Genomic DNA, 16,943 nt, shown 5'->3' on the forward strand with positions numbered 1-16,943 from the left:
CGCTGTGAAACTTTATAAGAGTGATGGTGATTGTTTTTCTCTAAGTGGTCGCCTTCAGGGAAACCAGATCACGCCCTGGAAATAGTTAGATAAGAGTTTTATCTTGAAAATCAGTGATTATCTTTCATCCTAGAGTGTAAATTTGCTTAGTATCAAGTTCTGAATTCTGTGGTGAATGTGCCTTGTGTGATCAAGTTCTTCATGTAGCTGAAGAACAGGGTATAGAACGGGGCCTTTAGCCAAAGTGAAAAGGTTGGAAAATGCCCCAGCGTCTTGTGCAACCTAATTACATTTGGCATTTTCAATACCCTTCTTGGTGGTAGTGTCTGACGTGTGGAAGATTCTAGGGACGCCAGTGAAAGGGCGTTTCTATTTGATTGCCGGTATTATAGTTCTACTTTTATTAGTCCAGTAGTGGTTTTGTACCGCGGCTAAACGGGATTACAAGTGCATAAGTGCGGCCGTAAGAACAAAAGTTTAATGGACGTGTTTCACTTTGATAAGAGATAGTGAGTGACGAGAGACCATTGTAGTAGTAAAGTGAGCTCGGTTACCAAGGGGCTTGCTGTGTGTCTCTCTCACTCTCTCTCCCTCGTCGTGGAACGGAGCACAGCAGGAAATTGCCAAAGTGCTGCTTTTTGGTGATGGATTTCTGTATATATTTTCACCATTTCAGCCTTCGGAAGGAGTTGATTTTCGTATTATTACTTAAATATGAACAAATAAAACAGCAAAAAAAAAAGTTAAGCTGTGGTCTTGGTTAACTAATATATAGTTAAGTAATTTTCGTTGCATTCAGTGCACTTATAGGCCCAGCTACTCTTTATCTCTGTGTTTTGGGCCATAAAGACCAGTTATTATTTAGTAGATATAGATAAATGAATGTGATTTGTGCATATATAGATGTTTTGGGATATAATAAGCAAACGTCCTATATAGGCCTATATGTAAGGATAATTAGACATTTCCACACACATGCATTGACAGATACGTATAAAAGGTTTTATTTCGTACAAAATTGTTTGTCATCCTACTTATAGAAAAATGCATCTCTCTCTCTCTCTCTCTCTCTCTCTCTCTCTCTCTCTCTCTCTCTCTCTCTCTGACGCACACACAGCTTGCTTAACCTGCCCATTATGCTTTATTCGGAGAACTTAGGCAAAGGAGAAACTTGTCTTACATCCCATTGCATCATACCAGGCGTAGGCTAGACGCCGTGTATCACCTGGTATCGGAAAAAACCTGGGTAAAAGTGGCCAGTAGGACTAGTCGAGAGAGAGAGAGAGAGAGAGAGAGAGAGAGAGAGAGAGAGAGAGAGAGAGATCTTATGTTCACATCCAGGTACCCGCTGAGATAATGATTTTGATATGGAGGGCAATTTGGAGCCGTTTGTGTTATTATTATTGTTATTATTATTATCGAATTTATCTATGTTCTTTATCGTTATCATTCTCTCTCTCTCTCTCTCTCTCTCTCTCTCTCTCTCATCCATATGCGAAAAGTCGACCTTGAAATAATCTTGTAGCCAAGGAGATTGAACTCTCTCTCTCTCTCTCTCTCTCTCTCTCTCTCTCTCTCTCTCTCTCTCTCTCTCTCTCTCTCACATGCGCAAAAGTCAACCTTCAAATAATCATGTAGGCTAGACTGTTGAACTCTCTCTTTATCTCGTATTTATTGATTGGCTGGTTTATATCAGTTTGTATTTTGATCAAATAGATTCCTATTTACGCTCATAGTGTTAGAAATTGTTATTATATATTATTATTATTTTGATATATGAGGCCACTTAGGCCTATGTATAAACAAAGGCATTTAAAGTGTTCAGCCTCCTTTATGGACTAGACTGATAGCAAGTATAAGAGAGAGAGAGAGAGAGAGAGAGAGAGAGAGAGAGAGAGAGATGAGACAATCACAGGAAATTCCAGCTAAAAATAAAAAAAAGAAGTGGAGAGAAGAACGAATAAAGATAAAGACATAAACGTTTATACACCAGTTGAGAAACAGACCAGAAAAAAAAAAAAATGGAAGGTGGAGGGTCAGTTGGTCTGTTGCAAGTTGAGATTTCCCATAATCCCCGGATTAAATGGAACACAGACTCTAGGATGAGTGGAATCCTACCAAAGGAACTAACTCGCTCCTGTGCAACTCTGAGTCATTTAAAAGCCAGGCGCAAGCAAGTATCCTGACGTTTCTTGAAATAATGCTTTCCTAGAGACTTGGTTTCAAGCGGACGTGTTTCCCGATAGAGTTTTCCTGATTATGCATATTTATTTATTTATTTATTTATTTATTTACTTATTTATTTATTAGTTGTTTAATTATTATTATTATTATTATTATTATTATTATTATTTCCTGCTTTTGTAATTTGTATTAAGTAGTTTTTTTTATTTATACCTTGCATACTTATAGCTCATTACTTAATTAGTAATCTTCATTTCTTGTCTGGTTGGACTACGCACGCGTTATTGCACTCTCTCTCTCTCTCTCTCTCTCTCGTTAAATTTCTGTCGTACACGAATCAATCAATTTCTTTAATGCATCTGTGCATAAGTTGACCTTGAAATAATCTCGTGGCTGATGAGAGCAAAACTCTCTCTCTCTCTCTCTCTCTCTCTGCCCAAATTCTCGAATTTACTGTACGGCGGGTTCTTTCAGCCTGCCGTTCGCGGTGGGTATCCATATTTTACCATTCCCTGATGAGCATCACGATATATGTATATATATACATATATATATGTATATGTATCGTGATGCTCATTGAAGATGGTGGCATTAATTAACGACTTAGTAAATCATTACAATTCCAGTATCATTGTTTAATGATTTAAGCTTTATTTTACAACCGTTATCCTCTCAGTATTGTGTTTGATGGGGTACTTGGTAGAGAAAATGTTGAAAAACAATTTTTTACGCTAATTTTAACACCAGTACTCCTTTTATGACATAATTTTTGTAATTCGTGTATTTTATTGTGGTAATGGGGTATTTGTTATGGTAACTGCTGAAAAAGCGCCAGTTTTTACGCTAATTTTAATACCAGAACCCCTTTTAAGTGATACGTAAATATCATTAATGCTGAATGCTAACATAAATGATAAAAGTTTACAAGTTGCCTGAGAACGGAAAACGTGTTTCAGTTTTAGTATTGCACAAACAAAGCTAAATGTAACAGCAGAAGAAACATGACGAAATTAATTTTGAGGCAAGACTTTAGGTACTTACGATATCTGTCATTTTTTTTTATCATTGAACTGTTCATCAAAACTCAGAAAATGCATAGAAAAAAAATCTATGGTATGTATTTTTGGATGAAAACCTTGTGAGGAGATGTTTTTTTAAAGTAATATGTATATGTATATATATACATATACCTATATATATAAACGCATACATATAAACATACATACATACATTCAGATAGACAGACAGAGACAAAATCTGTGGGTCCGGTGAATGATAATCCAGTCTATATATCCAGCCTCCGTCAGTAGGCCTAGTTGAAAGTACGTAAGGAAAATTGTGTTCTTGAAAGTACGTTAGGAAAATTGCATATTTAAAAGTACGTCAGCAAAGTTGTGTAGCCTCTGAAAGTACGCTGGGGAAATTGTGTATTCTTTAAAAGTACGTCGGGAAAAATTGTGTATTCTTTAAAAATACGTCAGGAACGTGTGTAATCTTTAAAACCACATCAGGATAATTGTGTAACCTTTAAAATTACGCCAGGAAAATTTAGTATCCTTTGAAAATACGTTAGCAAATTTAGTATTCTTTAAAAGTACGTCAGGAAAATTGTGTATCCTTTAAAAGTACGCCAGGAAAATTGCGTATTCTTGAGGACTTGCCATCCGTTTGAGCCCACCAGTTTAGGCTATTTGAAGCTTGACGCTTGATATGATTGTAGGCCTATCCTGCCTGGAGAGCTATGGTGAGGAGAATGACGAAAAACCACAATACAGTTTAGTTAAAGTGGAGAGGCGCAGTCACAGGAAGTGGAACCACTAACCATACGTGTACCGTACCAGTTACGAGTTCCGTAGCTGTGTTTGTCTCTAGGACAAGCCCTTTCCGAGTCGTGATAAGAGTAGTTCTGAAGAGCTTTGCCTCAGAGCTTACGGTACGAACTTAGTCCATCTGAAGGACGCGGAAGGAAAGGAAGAAAGTGAGAGTGGAGGTTCTTAAGAGGGAAAATAGATTTAAGATGGAATATCTTGATGATAAAGGCGCCGTTAGGAGAAGCATCGGTTGTCAACATATCAACTCTCTCTCTCTCTCTCTCTCTCTCTCTCTCTCTCTCTCTCTCTCTCTCTCTCCTAATCTTGGAATGAAAGGTTTTAATGCAGATAGGTGTGTTGCTTGGAAGTCTGTTCGTAGTTTAATAAATAGTGATACTTTCAGTGTGTTAAAAACGTTATGGAGAGAAGATTCCTAGGTGTTATCAGAAATGTTTTATAGAGTAGCACTGTAATATGTACGTGTGTGTGTGTGTGTATATATATATATATATATATACACATTATATATATATATATATATAAAATTATATATATATGTGTGTGTGCGTGTGTTTCTACGTGACAGTTTCTGACGTACATGTCTACCGTAGTACTTAAGTGTTTACAAGTTTTGATACACGTTACTTATCTCACTTTCATATTGTGAGCTTCCATTAGTTGGATTTTCAAGGCAAGACGCCTGGAGCTAATTGCTTTTATTTTAACTGTCCTTGTAGAGAAACTAATTTGCATAAGAAACAAAGAGTTATAAACACTACATTCTTGTGGAGATGCAGTTTGAGAGAGAGAGAGAGAGAGAGAGAGAGAGAGAGAGAGAGAGAGAGAGAGAGCGAGAGCCTACACAGACCTAACAGAAGCTTTTTAAAATAATATATAAAAAAAGGAAGTGAGGAACTGACATTACTAGAGAGAGAGAGAGAGAGAGAGAGAGAGAGAGAGAGAGAGAGAGATATTAGATAACCTACACAGGCCCAGCTCTTTTTTTATTTCAAAGAAAAAGGAAAAGAGAAACTTGACATTGCTCTCTGGAAAACTGGATGGAGACATGGATTCAGACTCACTGAGACTGTGAATATGAACAACTGGCAAATGGACCTGAATCTCCTTCAGGGGAATGACTGGAAACTTTGAATAAAAAAAATATATATAAAAAAGTCGAACCAAATCTCTTGGAAATAAGAAGAGGGATTTTCAAGGATAGTTAACGGGAGAAGAAAGAAGGGTAGCTTATTATTATTATTATTATTATTATTATTATTATTATTATTATTATTATTATTATTGTTGTTGTTGTTGTTGTCCTTTAAAGAATATTTAACCAAGGTTTCGAAAGAGATTATTATTATTATTATTATTATTATTATTATTATTATTATTATTATTATTATTATTATTATTATCCGTAATAAATTCACAGACAAGTTTATCCATCCCGTCAAGTTTGCGACATCTTGCACAGCCAGTGGGCAAAAATAATAAAATAATGTAGGACAGAAAATAAGAGGTAAATAAAAAAAAAAAAAAAAAAAAACTCGACAATGTAGGAAAGAAAATAGCAAATAAACAAAGACACAACACAAACAAGCAGAAACCTGAAAATGAGTATGTTTGACTCGATTTCCTGAAGGCCACGGAAATAAAAACCACCGAGGTTTTTCGGAGAAAGTTTTTTGCATTTTCTCGAAAAGCTCTTTTGTTGTTTTGAGTGAAACCTCTTCTCTGTGTCACGTCTGACTACTGGCTGGGGTTGCCCGTGGGACTCGTTTCGTGAAGTTTCTTCTTTTGTGATTAATTCATCAGATTGTTATGCCTTTATGTAGTTCTTTACATTAATATGTTAATTCGTCTTTTTTTACATCAGGATTCTTGGCTGTTTTGATATTTTATACACACAAACACACACACAAACATATATATATATATATATATACATACATATATATATATATATACACACACACACACACACATATATATATATATATATATATGGACAGGGCACTTTCAAAGATTGTTGACAAAGTCTATTAATAAATACTTTGATTTAATCCATTTAGATTATGCAGACAGAATAGTAAAAGTAATAATTTGAAATATTATGTACGCATGTGTATATATATATGTATATATATATATATATATATATATATATATATTTATATATAACACCCACAAGGGAAAAGTGAAAAGGGTTGTAAATGCTGACCAGTTTCGGCTTTATTTCTAAGCCATTGACGAAGGACTGATACTTACTGGTAGAAATTCACAATAGATATGCTAGGGGGACATTACAAACAAACTTGCAGTCCGTTGGGAACTAAAATTCAGTACCTGACAGGTGGCGGGGGAGTGGAGCCACACTCATTAGTGTTTGGGTCAGGTACTCACTGTTAACAGATTTTATTATCCTTTTTTTCTGTATATTTATACCACTCTCCTTGAAATTTAAACATTTACATATTTTTTTGGAAATTAGTGGATCAGTCTTCTTGTGCAGAGCACTTCCATTCAGATCTACTTCCTTCTTTAAAATTTAAACATTTTACATAATTCCTTAGAAGTTAATTGGTCAGCCTTCTCATGCACACAGATATTGAGTCCTTAATTCCACCTTGAAGTCAAAAAGGCGAAATTAAGATGAAAAATAAAATAAAACGAAGCTTCGTAACAATGAAACGGCCTTTGAAGAGTGAAAACACAAAACACATCATTCTCTCTTTCGTTATAATTCCGTCACATTAACCTCGAGGCGATCTGCGACTGCGCGCGCGCTTTGCAATTGTATTTCCGCGAGTAGGCCTTGAAGAGACCGAAGTGGTATTGTTTCTTAGCTGAATCCCGTTCGAACGCTTACAGTATAGTCGCTACGGCAGCCTAGCTTCGGGTGGGGAGAAAAAATCGATAATTCTCGTACTTAATATCGATCGCTGCGAATCCTGGGAAGGTTTGTGTGTCTATATGTGTGTGTGTATGTGTCAGAGTGTGTTTGAGTCCACTGGGACTTTTGGTGGTGGTGGGGGGGGGGGAGAATGGGGGTAGGTAGCTGAAAAGAGCAAGAACCTCCGTGCGGACAAAAGGACAATTTCGTCTAAACAATTGGAACGGATTTCAAAAGCTGTTCCTTTTTTAGGCAAAATTTATATATTTTCTCTGTTCTTATCTCTCTCTCTCTCTCTCTCTCTCTCTCTCTCTCTCTCTCTCTCTCTCTCTCTCTCTCTCTCTATATATATATATATATATATATATATATATATATATATATATATATATATATATATATATATATATATATATATATATATATATATATATATATATATATATATATATATATATATTCGTTATTTTATGCCATTCTGAATGTGCTCTTTCTACAAATCAATTACTACGAAATTTTTTGAAGAAAGTTTTGTTTACTTTTGAAATGTTTCAGAGCATGTATATTTTTCTTTGGTATGATCTGATATTATTATTATTATTATTATTATTATTATTATTATTATTATTATTATTATTATTATTATTATTCAAAACTTGCCCATTAGGCCTGTTCACATGAACAAAGCTTAATAGGCAATTCGATTCAAAATATGTCTCTTCATAACCTAATGATTATCGTACGACAAAAGCAGTAATACAAATAAACTAATGAAAGTAATATACAAAGATAATTAGAGCAAATTAGAACAAATATACCCTACAAGTAGTTAAACTATGTTTCCCTTTTTATCGCCCAGTATCACGTGCACCAAATTCTCACTTGGCTTTGTAATCTTTCCCGTCCACGGAATTACCCAACTCAACCGGTAAGGCTTCTCTTTATGATAAATGCTGTAGTAAGGTTTTTGGTCTGTTACTAAGCGGGCTGGCTGATCTAGGAGCAAGAACAGGTGCTGGCACAAGGCCAACAACGGCAGTTGTCGTCATATTAGAGTCCAAATTTGTGATGTGAAGTCCATTTCTTTTTTCTTTTTATTTCTAGTGATTTTATCACATTTTTATTTTTCTCATTAACGCATTTTCAGTGTGTCGATTTTGTTTTATTGTTATTGGACTGTTTCTTTTCGTGCGTTGTTCTCTTTATTTTCTAATAATAATAATAATAATAATAATAATAATAATAATGTTTCTTTTCGTTCGATATTCTATTCATTTTATACGTAATAATAATAATAAATAAAATAAATAAATAAATATTGGAACTGTCAACCTGAAATGGAAATGTGTCACGTAAATTAAGAAATCATTTTAGGTTGCGTCATATTTCCAGGATTACACTGAGCCTTCCAGAAACGAAGTTATGCATTATACACAAGCGAACAAAAGCCTCTCTCTCTCTCTCTCTCTCTCTCTCTCTCTCTCTCTCTCTCTCTCTCTCTCTCTCTCTCAGAGAATATGACAAAAGTTGAGTACATATTTTGTATACATGCGCATGAATGTTTGTGTGAACTCTCAGAGAGAGAGAGAGACAAAAAGCGCACAGAATGAAACTGAAAATAACATTATATTTTATATAGGCTACATACGCGTATATGTTTCTGTGAACTCTTAAAGAGAGAGAGAGAGAGAGAGAGAGAGAGAGAGAGAGAGAGAGAGAGAGAGAGAGAGAAGCACACACAGAATGAAACTGAAAATCAGAGCACATTTTACTTATGCATCAATCTTTGTATGAACTCATACAGAGAGAGAGAGAGAGAGAGAGAGAGAGATGCACCTTCCTCAACTTTCTCCCGCTTTTGCTCCGTGTTCCACGGAGAGGAAGAAACCTTTCAAGTCGCTACTGTTCCTCATCCTGGCTATTCTTTATTTGGGTCAGTGTATGTACCAAAAAATTATCTTTCATTATTATTATTATTATTATTATTATTATTATTATTATTATTATTATTATTATTATTATTATTAATACTCATAGTAGCATGAGTCTTCAAATGGAGAAACAAATCCACAGTTATGGGTGGGTACATATATTTAAAAGTAAATCTCTGTGGAGATTTATTTTTAAATATATATACTATTTTTAAATATAAGTACCCATACATAACTATGGATTTTTTTCCATTATTATTATTATTATTATTATTATTATTATTATTATTATTATTATTATTATTATTATTATTATTATTATTGTAACCACCGACAAGATTAGCCGTCATTAAGCTGTTTATTATTATTATTATTATTATTATTATTATTATTATTATTATTATTATTATTATTATGAAGTGAGTAATGAAAGAGACATTTAATTCCTTCAGTAAACCCCACTAAGCAAAGGATACATTAACGAAAAAGAGATTAAATAGAACCAAGAGAAATGAAAATAAAAACAAGATAAAATATTAAAAGCCCACCAACTAAATACCGTACATACCATTACACACACAATTACATAAACGAACGAAATTTAAAGAAACAAGTAAGAAAAAAGTATTAGAGTAACATCATTCCTCCTCTTCTCAGATCCATATTAAAATCTTTTCCTTCTTTTCCACCACCTTCTTTTCTTCTTCTTCTTCTTCTTCTTCTTCTTCTTCTTCTTCTTCTTCTTCTTCTTCTTCTTCTTCTTCCTTGTACCCACTATGATTACTCTTTTCATAAAGTCGAGAGTTTGAGTCATCTCTCTTCTCGGTGTTATGTCGGCATCCACCTTGCTTTGTAACTTTATTTATTTAGTTTTTTTATTTTTTCTTTTAGTATTTTTGAGAATATCATCCTAATGTAGAGTTCAGGTTCTTGTTGGGCCTTAAAATTTTTTTGTCCTCTTTTTTCTTTGTTAAAGGAATAGTTTTTAAAGGAGTAGTTTTTTATACTATATTTTATATTTAGAATGTGAATTTTATCACCTTATATTTCTATCCATAATTGTGTGAATATATTTTTTAGCACGAGTACTTATGAATTCATTCATGTTTTATTAGGCGAGATTCTTCGTCAAGACCTTTCTCAATAAACATATGAAAATATTTCATAGATTTCATAGATTTCTCTTCAGCCACTATGACCATAGTAATTGTGACGCCAGTCTTTCAACATCAGATCAAATCTCCTTCCACATTCCCTTCACTCTGCTAGAGAAATTTTAACCTTACTGAATGGGGGAGGAGTCTTCTCGAAGCGCTGCGGTCCTAAATAGGTGGTCAGTTCTCTCTCTCTCTCTCTCTCTCTCTCTCTCTCTCTCTCTCTCTCTCTCTCTCTCTCTCAGACTTATGTATATTACTCGTCTTAATGTACAGGATAGTTTCTTATGTAACTCTCTCTCTCTCTCTCTCTCTCTCTCTCTCTCTCTCTCTCTCTCTCTCTCTCTCTCTCTCTCTCCTCTATATATTACTCCTAATATGTAGGAAAGCGTCCTAAGATGCCTAATTTTTTATGATTGCATAGTAAATCTTTCGTGAGTAAAATTTAACTTGTTGAAGAATAGTGTTAGAATAACTCTGTATTTACAGTAGACAGTTAAATGTACCGGTAATAGGCGATGAACAGTTAACCTGGGACAATTGAAAGAGGAGTAAATTTATTCATTGTCACCTGAATTATTCATTAATGTTGAAGCAATGATAAAAGAACTGGAAGAAGGTATGGATTTTCCATGAAATAACAGGAAGATTTCTAAAGAAAATCAATCAAAGCAAGGCCAAAGCATAAAAGATTCGCGTAGGGGTACGATTGGTAATAAACAGATAAATAATAAACCTAAATAACAGACATAAAAAATAGGTTACTAAAAAGTATTAGAGCAATTTTAAGCGCCTCGCAGAGTATACTGATCAGCAATGGAAACTGGGATTTCAGGGTAAAAACTTGAATCGCTATGGGCATAAAGTTTTTTTATTTCTAGTTGGCGGGGGTTTCTAGCAAGCAAACTAGATTGGAGATTGAGGGAAAATTTGAAGAAACAGGTATTGAGAATGCTATTATGCGCCCTGAACTCTAGATAATGAAAGTAGATAGAGAGTATTGACTAGAAAATTTCAAAATGTGGATATAAAGAAAGATGATTGATAATTGAAGAAAGTTGGAGAAAGGATTAAAAATGAATAAAGATGTAGCCTATGTAGAGTGATAGTGAGGAGAAAGTAACTTGACGAAGGCATCTATAAAGAAATAAGAAATAAAGATTAAGCATTTGTTCAGAAGACGTTATCAAAGGAGGTCACAGACGGCAGATATGTGGGCAGCAGACAGCTATGAAAAAATCAGCGCTTCATGATGTCAGGTCACGTAGGAGATATAACATAATTATGGAGTTGGTCTTATAACGTTGAAACAATTTGATGTTCTCAGCAGTTTATATTATATATATATATATATATATATATATATATATATATATATATATATATATATATATATATATATATATGTTCCTCATCGGATGGGAGGGTACCGTTCTCAGCTATAACTCTGCTGGCCCCACGTTCGATTCTCCGACCGGCCAATGAAGAATTAGAGGAATTTATTTCTGGTGAAAGAAATTCATTTCTCCGTATAATGTGGTTCGGATTCCACAATGAGCTGTAGGTCCCGTTGCTAGGTAACCAATTGGTTCTTAGCCAAGTAAAATAAATCTAATCCTCCGGGCCAGCACTAGGGGAGCTGTTAATCAGCTCAGTGGTCTGGTTACACTAAGGTATACTTAACTTTATGTATGTATGTATGTATATATATATATATATATATATATATATATATATATATATATATATATATATATATATATATATATATATATATATATATATATATATATATATATAACATTGCTTGGCAGGAGATGTCTCTAGTGAAATAACACGACAAAGTTCACAGCCTGATTCAAACTTTTATTTATGATTAATTCATGAAAACTTCCACAACACTCATCATTAATGCACCTTTATAAGATATTTACGAGCAGCACACCAAACCCTCTTACAGTTACTGCACTATTCACCTTTACCAACAGTCCCCTAATACTCTATATCCCTTGCTGCCATAGAAACTTTCCTTCCAAAGTTTCTGCACGCACCATGCTGCCTTCCTTGCCTCGCCTATTCTGTCATTCACTCCTGCTAGCATGTTGCTATTATTCGCAATATGCAGTTGCCTTACGAATCAACTGCCTCCATTCTGCCACCTTCCACATTAACATTCATTCCTGTAACTCTGTGGTTACCATTTCCCAATCGTCTACAAACATGTCTTTGCGTTTGTGTGTGTGTGTGTGTGTGTGTGTGTGTGTGTGTGGTTATAGCAAGTATTGGACCCTGACTGCCCTTATAGGCTATATTATTATTCTTGAGGCAGTTTGCATGTGGCCTGTTTTTAAGTGGTAAATACTTTTTTAAGTTGTATAGATTTATACATATATATATATATATATATATATATATATATATATATATATATATATATATATATATATATATATATATATATATATAGGCTATATAAAACATACATACATACGCACACACATACAATATATGAACATGTTGACATTTACATAATAATATTAATATTTATAGCGATAATAATAGCAGCAATACTAGCAATAGTAGTGTTATGTCATCATTTCTGAAAAGAGTTCGAGAAAGAAAATTTGTATGTTCGTGCGTACGTATGTATGTGTGTCTGCGTGTGTGTCCGTTCTCATGCGCTTCATGACACGAACTCTTTTCATCTGTTGAGCTAAAGTAGATCTTAAGTGTTCAAATCCGGCCATTTTTTGTAATCGGTCCTCGGCCGCATTTATTTCACTTTCTGGCTGGCCAGTCAGTAAGTAGTCCCCGACGTGCATAGCCCAGCTAGCTAGACCCCTCTTGCTAATATGTATCATGGCAGCTCTCTGCTTTGCATCATCGCCCGGGAAATCAACGAGTACCACCATCGGGAAAGGTTGCATCATCACTTCATCATCATCATCTCCATGATCATCATCATCAGCAGCAGCAACAGCAGCAAGAGCTGCAGATTGTACTATCTTGTTTTCAAGGCCAACAGCCCTGTCGTCACTACAGATTGAAAAAAACAACGTAGGTCCCGGGGCGCTACATTGGGGAACACCAACTATTAAAACTAGGTTTGCTTAAATCACACACATGTGGAGACATGAAACTAGACGTGATGAAGGGTTAAATATAATGATTAATCTAAAATCGTTTTGATAAATCTATTTAAACAACGGATGTCCCAGAGCGCTACCCTGGGGAACACCAAGTATTAAAACTGGGTTTGCTGAATTCGCACGTAGGCGGAGACACGGAACTATATTTGATGAAAGGTTAAATATAATGGTTAACCTAAAATAATTTTGATAAATCTATTTAAACACCGTAGGTCCCAGAACGCTACCCTGGCGAACACCAAGTATTAAAACTAGGTTTGCTGAATTCCCACACACGCGGAGACACGAAACTAGACGTGATGAAAGGTTAAACATAATGGACATAAAGTCTTGTCGATAAACCCTGGGTTTAGGTTTATGGTAATGATACTTCAATGCTGCAACCCCTTTACATCCCTATGACTGTTCCTCCGTTCATATTCTCTTTCTTCCGTCTTTCCACCTCTCCTAACGGTTGTTTCATAGTGCAACTACGAGGTTTTCCTCTTGTTACACCTTTCAAACCTTTCTACTCTCAATTTCCCCTTTCAGCGCCGAATGTCCTCATGAATCCTAGCACATTCAGGTTATTGTAGTAATTTCCCCTAGCTAAGTTCTGTGAGCGACTGTGATTTGATCTCCTTATGTTGAGCCTTGTCATCTGAAGAATGTTATATAGTATTTATTTTAAATCCAGCTGACCTGATAACAAATGGTAGATACAGTTTACAAGGCTGAGCGTGTTACAGAACAGAGAGCATTGTCAAGGGGTTATCAGGTTGTTCGTGATAACGAATTGCCTTTTGAATTATGGGGTTCAACCATTCATTTTTTTCACATGACTGTAACTCTCTCTCTCTCTCTCTCTCTCTCTCTCTCTCTCTCTCTCTCTCTCTCTCTGCCGCCAGACTTTGAAAGTCTGTCCTTATACAAATTTCTGTACTCCAAGTCTTAAGCCTAACTTTTTATTCATCAGGCCAGGGCTAGATACGGACACTAGATTCCCTTTCCCCCCTTTCACTTTCTGAAGTCCACCAGACTTCAATCTCTCTCTCTCTCTCTCTCTCTCTCTCTCTCTCTCTCTCTCTCTCTCTCTGCGCTACCAGACTTTGAAATTCCATCCTTGTCATCTGCCAATTTTTTTTTCCTTGGGGCGTAAGACCAGCTTTTTACCCACCAGGCCTGGGCTAGATACGGACACTAAATTCCCACTCCCCTTCATTTTCTGAAACCCATCAAACGTGAGCTAGATACGGCTACTAGATTGCCAGTCCCGTCGGCTCTACGTGTTAAAAAAGATGTTAGCTCTGTACAGAGCAGTGCCCAGTGCTGGTTACGTAATATCCTCCATGCTAGTTGTGGTGGAGTCATGACTTCTTTACATAATTGTTTTTATTCCACACTTCTTGCTGCTCGTGACTGTTTTGATATCTCGTTCTCTTGATTTGTGTCTTTAATTGGTGTTTTGTTTTCTTCATATGAAGAGTCTTTTGTATTATATTCTCATTTATTGTCAGTATTACTAACAGTAAATATAATTGTCTTAACTCCTTAGTTGTTGTTCGTAACTGTTTTGATATCAGTCGTTCTCTTGATTTGTGTCTTTAATTGTTTTGTTTTCCTCTGTATTTCAGGACTCTGTAGTCTTATATTCTCATTTATATTGTCAGGATTACTAACAGTGGATAATTATTTTTATTCCTCTTTTGCTGTTTGTAACTTTATATTTCAGTCCTTTCATGAATTGTGAGTTTTTGTTATTTCATTTTCGTCCGTATTTCAAGATTCCGTTCTCTCACATTGTCACTTATTACCAGCATTCATAACAGCAATACTTCTGCTACAGTTGCTTACTGCTGTATCAGTCTCTCTCTCTCTCAATTATTTTATTTGTCAATATTTTGTTCTGTCATATTCTCACTCATTACTAGCATTCGTAACAGTAGTACTTCTATACTTTGCTACAGTTGCTCACTGATGTATCAGTCTCTCTCTCATTATTTTTATTATTCACTTAGCCCCACGAATATCTCTCCCAAGGCACTCTGAGTGCAAGTGTACCCAGTGGGTTTCGTTGCTACCACTATCGAAAGGAATCTTCCGTGTAGTTATGACATTGCCCTGCTCAAAGGGAAGGATTACGAGGCACTGCTAAGAAGGATCTCGTGGACCGTAACGCCATTTTCCAAAAGGAACACTTTATTTGTCATTTGTATTATTTTGTTATGTTGCTCTTTTTGTTGGGAATAGACACCAGTGTTATTGGTCGTAAGATTTTCCAAATGGAACACTTTATTCGTTAGTTTTGTTGTGTAGGTCTTTTGCCCTTCTCGTTATATTTGTTATTTTGTTATATTTGTTATTCTGTAATTTTGTTATGTTGCTCTCTTCTTGGGGAATAGACACCAGGGTTATCAGGCGTAAGACTGGTCTCCGTTGCGTTGGGCAGGGCACAGTCCAAAGGTCCACGTCATGCTTCTTGTTCCCTATTTGTTATATTTGTTATTTTCCCCTTTTTGTTATATTTGTTATTTTGATGTTTTGCTGTGTTGCTCTCTTCGTGGTGAACAGACGCCAGTACTGTCAAGATTGGTCTCTTGTGTTGGGCAGGGCAGAGACCAAAGGTCCTCGTCGTGCTTCTTGTCCCCCTGCCAGTGCTCTGACACATTGACTGTTATTGCTGTTAATGACACATCGGCAAATATTGGTCTTGTTATTTGTTATTCGATGTAGTTATTCATAATGTTTAATATACTCGTAGACCAAGGAACACGTTTATTTTATTTTATTTTAGGAAATGTTGTTAATTGTAGTTGTTGTAAATGTCACGCATTTTGATGCTGCAAATACTGATGTTATTGTTGTTTGTTGTTGCTACATAAACAAAAATATTAATTTAGTTGTTGTTAAATATAGGTAGCGCTTGTCTTTTCCTTTCAGTTTGGAAAGTGGTAAAAATTATTATTAGAGGTTTACCTTGTGGTTTCACTAGGACCAGTTCCCCATCCCAGTGAGAGAGAGAGAGAGAGAGAGAGAGAGAGAGAGAGAGAGAGAGAGAGAGAGAGAGAGAGAGACTTCTGGGACGTCAGAGAAGGGTGCCTAGCCTACCCACCTACTAATATCGAGACATTTAAATTATTTTGTACCAGTGAGTTTCACATGAAGTCTTCTCAGGATAACCGAACGCTTTAATGATGACTTGCTGAGCAAAAACGAGAACAAGGGTGTGTGTGTGTGTGTGTATGTAACTGAACACATACATCTATCGCTGGGAATTTTTCACTTCCTGCTTTCTAAACATACTAATGAGCACATTTTTCATTCTGAAGGCCTTGAAACTTGAATAGGAAATGAGTGAAGGTTAATCTCCTGCCAGAAGGGTTTTGGAAGATGAGCCTTTTAACATTAATCTATTTGGAATGCTGTAACCGATATATATGCATGTATGTATGTATGTGTATATATTATATTATGTATATTTGTACATTTATGTGTGCATGTGTATATATATTCATGTGTGTGTGTGGATTAGCATACTTACACACACACAACTGCATTCATACATGCATACTGAGTTCAAATACGTCCTTACATTCACGCAATATAGTGTATGCAAACACATATATATGTACATACCTACATAGCGTACGTATGTATGAATGCGCATACGTGCACACACAGACACGCACACGCACACGTTCATTCAAATACGTGCCTCCATCCACGCAGCACAGTCCAGCGCGTGCGCGGAAACACCGGCTCAAATGTTTCGGGAGATACGTCGCAACGAAACATGAAATATTCCTCCGACGGAGGCTTTTTGAGGTCGCGCGACA

The 16,943-nt window shown here is 35.6% G+C and overlaps 1 protein-coding gene across 19 annotated transcripts in view; it reads left to right on the top strand.

The window, feature by feature from the left end:
• The window catches only part of SNF4Agamma (SNF4/AMP-activated protein kinase gamma subunit), a 394,547-nt gene that overhangs the window by 58,613 nt on the left and 318,991 nt on the right, over nt 1-16,943 (top strand). The window lies entirely within an intron of this gene.

The sequence above is a fragment of the Macrobrachium rosenbergii genome, chromosome 40, assembly GCF_040412425.1.
Source record: "Macrobrachium rosenbergii isolate ZJJX-2024 chromosome 40, ASM4041242v1, whole genome shotgun sequence".
NCBI classification, from domain to species: Eukaryota; Metazoa; Arthropoda; class Malacostraca; order Decapoda; family Palaemonidae; genus Macrobrachium; species Macrobrachium rosenbergii.